Source organism: Mus caroli, chromosome 11 (assembly GCF_900094665.2).
Source record: "Mus caroli chromosome 11, CAROLI_EIJ_v1.1, whole genome shotgun sequence".
Taxonomy (NCBI): Eukaryota; Metazoa; Chordata; class Mammalia; order Rodentia; family Muridae; genus Mus; species Mus caroli.
Genome location: NC_034580.1, coordinates 2351470 through 2352767, shown reverse-complemented (window position 1 = coordinate 2352767; position 1298 = coordinate 2351470).

Genomic DNA, 1298 nt, shown 5'->3' with positions numbered 1-1298 from the left:
TTTAGCTCCTTGGATACTTTCTCTAGCTCCTCCATTGGGGGCCCTGTGATCCATCCAATAGCTGACTGTGAGCATCCACTTATGTGTTTGCTAGGCCCCGTTTATTTTATTTTATTTTATTTTATTATTTTATTTTATTTTATTATTTTAAGCCCTATTCCTCTAGCCTGATGCAGTTCTCAACTGTGAACAACCACCTGTTTTATTATTTTAAACCCTATTCCTCTCTCCTGAAACAGCTTTTGAAAGCTGCGCACAACCACCTGATTTGAAGTTTTCTAGTCCCACACACATTTTGCTGCTAAACCTAAGTGGAACCAGCGCGGGATCAGCACTGTTCCAAACTTAACCCATATCCTATCGCATCTTCAGCAACACTTTAAAAAATGAAGTTTAAAACCAGCGCTAGCATAAATACCTGTTGCTCACCTTGCCCAATATGATCTTCTGATTCTTTCCTTCTTGTGGAGCTCCACACATGAGACAGCATCCCTCAGTGTTTCCAGGTTCCTGTTCATTCCTATTCAGGCGCCAATCTGTTGTAAGCCTGCCCGCGGCCTACTTGAACTGGATATTTCTGGAAGGCAGGCTGGGGCTGAAAGAGACTTAGACTACGAGAAAAGATAATGAAGCCAAGACAAAAATTTCTCTGATCAAGGCCGACGAGTTTACTAAGAGAGTGTGCTTATAAGGGGGAAGGTCCATCCCCCCCCCCTCCACGCTCCCTGGAGCCAGCCTATAGGCAACTCGCAGGATAGGATGTGCCTCCCGAATATCTCAGGGGCCTCTCAGCAGGTAGCAGTGTCTTGGAAGAGAGCAGCAGCAGGTGACAGAACAATAGAGCCATCTAGGTCAGAAGGCTCCACCCCAGGTGGTCTCATTCTCAGGGGCAGCAAGGTTAGCATCAGCCCGCTTCAGGCTGGGGGAGGCTACACATAAGGACCCTGGAAGAAGGAAGATTAGCTCTCTTCTTCTCTTCTTCGCCTGCTTGCCTTGTGGGCTATTGCTAGATCCTTGCACTTCCATTCACAGCTGCTGCTGACCACTGTTGGGGAGTTGGACAACAGACTGCACCCACCCACGTGGCTTCCGTCTCTGGCTGTGGCAGCACATCCTAAAGCAATGGCGGCAGGTGGGAGCCATCCTCGGGCTGGCAATGTAGAAGACACCTCCGGGCTCATCTTTCCCAAAGAGTTTGAAACTGTTGAGACTCTCCTAAACTCTGAAGTTCACACGCTTTTGAAGCGTCGAAAGCAGCAGAATGAGAGGGCAGAGGACGAACAGCTTTCCAGGTCTTC